The sequence below is a fragment of the Aotus nancymaae genome, unplaced genomic scaffold (assembly GCF_030222135.1).
Source record: "Aotus nancymaae isolate 86718 unplaced genomic scaffold, 86718_ANA_hifiasm-v0.15.2.pri h1tg000004l, whole genome shotgun sequence".
NCBI classification, from domain to species: Eukaryota; Metazoa; Chordata; class Mammalia; order Primates; family Aotidae; genus Aotus; species Aotus nancymaae.
The window spans coordinates 22,942,317-22,944,241 of NW_026988415.1; the positions used below are offsets into that span (position 1 = coordinate 22,942,317).

The 1,925-nt window shown below is 44.2% G+C and overlaps 1 non-coding gene across 1 annotated transcript; it reads right to left on the reverse strand.

Moving 5' to 3' along the window:
• Nucleotides 1–963: 963 nt before the first annotated feature.
• On the reverse strand, nucleotides 964–1,070 carry LOC135269246 (U6 spliceosomal RNA). The gene has a single exon (XR_010337574.1). It is a non-coding gene; the product is annotated as a U6 spliceosomal RNA (small nuclear RNA).
• Nucleotides 1,071–1,925: the final 855 nt, after the last annotated feature.

The following is a 1,925-nucleotide window of genomic DNA, read 5'->3' on the forward strand; positions in this document are numbered from 1 at the left end:
TTAGCCTTGTTGTGTCTCCTGGTGGCAGAGTTCCTCCTTCTGGAACTAAGACCTGTAGGACAGCAGAATGTAATGTCACAAGAACAGGAAGCAAAAATTTTGCCAGTGGTTCACTAGGGGTTATGGTGAGTGGTGCCACTTCAACTTCCACTTCTTGAATCCTGGATCTGTGAATCCTAGCTATGGAAGAAACAATACCATATATTGGATGCTGATTCAGAGCATACATGGCCTTCTGGAGAACTTTGCACCAGCTCTGCAAAGTATTGTTGCCTAATTGGCATTGTAATTGTGACCTCAAAAGGCCATTCTACTGTTCTATTCATACAGCTACTTCAGGATGATGGGGAATACGGTAAGACCAGTGAATTCTATGAGCATGGGCCCACTGCCACACTTCTTTAGCTGTAAAGTTAGTGACTTGGTCAAAGACAATGTTGTGTGGAATACTATGATGGTGGATAAGGCATTCCGTGAGTCCACAGATGGTAGTCTTGGCAGAACCATTGCATGCAGGATACACAAACACATATCTAGTAAGTGTTTATTCCAGTGAGGACAAACCTCTTCCCTTTCCATGACAGAAGAGGTCCAATATAATCAATCTGGCACCAGTTAGCTGGCTGATTACCCTGAGGAATGGTGCCATATCGAGGGCTCAGTGATAGTCTCTGCTGCTGGAAAATTGGGCACTCTGCAGTGGCTGTAACCAAATCAGCCTTAGTGAGTGGAAGTCCATGTTGCTGAACCCATGTGTAACCTCCATCCCTGTCATCATGGCCACTTTCTACATGGGCCCATTGGGCAATAACAGGAATGACTGGGGAAAGAGGATGAGTACTATCCACAGAATCAGTCGTCCTATCCACTTGATTATTAAAATCCTCTTCTGCTGAGGTCACCTGTTGGTGAGCACTCACATGGGATACAAATATCTTCTTTTTTAAATTTTTTTTATTTTTTTTTAATATGGAACGCTTCACGAATTTGCCTGTCATCCTTGCACAGGGGCCATGCTTATCTTCTCTGTGTCGTTCCACTTTTAGTATATGTGCTGCCGAAGTGAGCATGGGATACAAATATCTTTGTGGTTTTTGAACACACAGAGAGGTCTATCCGCATATCTCTTCTCCAAGTTTCTTTGTCACCAATTTTCCACTTTTGAGTGGTGTGTGCATTTATTGTGCAAAACCATCTGTAAACCTGTCCCTAGTCTTCTCTTCCTCTGTCAACCGATTGTAGGGAACTCCCCATGAGGCCATAGGTGCAGGCTAGTAAAGACAAGTCAGGGTGGCAGGAGTGGAGACCATTGGCTTTTGAGACACTTCTTCATATAACTTACTTGTGCCTTCAGGATATGCTCAGGCCTGATTACAGATATACTACTTCCATTTGATGATGGAATGCTGCTATGCATGACCCACTTTATGGTTAGATGGGTCAGAAAGCACCCAGTTCATGATAGGCAGTTCAGGTTGCATGGTAACTTGATGACATATAGTCAAACGTTGAGTTTTCACCAAAGCCCAGTACCAGGCCAGGAGCTGTCTCACGAAAGAGAGTAGTTATGTTCAGAAGATGACAGGGCCTTGCTCCAAAAGCCTAGAGGCATCTGCTGTGATTCACCTGTGGGGGCTTGCCAAAGGCTCCAAAGTGCATTCCTGACTGACACTGACACCTGGAGCACCAATGGATCTGCTTCAGGTGTCAGTGTCATATCAGATTATTCTGGTAGCCACTTTGCCTCTACTGTTCATTACGGTAGCTACACCCACAATGCCTTTGACTACTGAGTGCTGTCACCTCAGGAAATAATTATTCCCACTGTATTTAAATTTTGTAGTTGAATTATTGCAGTTCCCACAGTTATATCTGATATAAAGAGAAGGGCAATTACAGGGATCTTCAAAGTTGCAGGTGCTGCC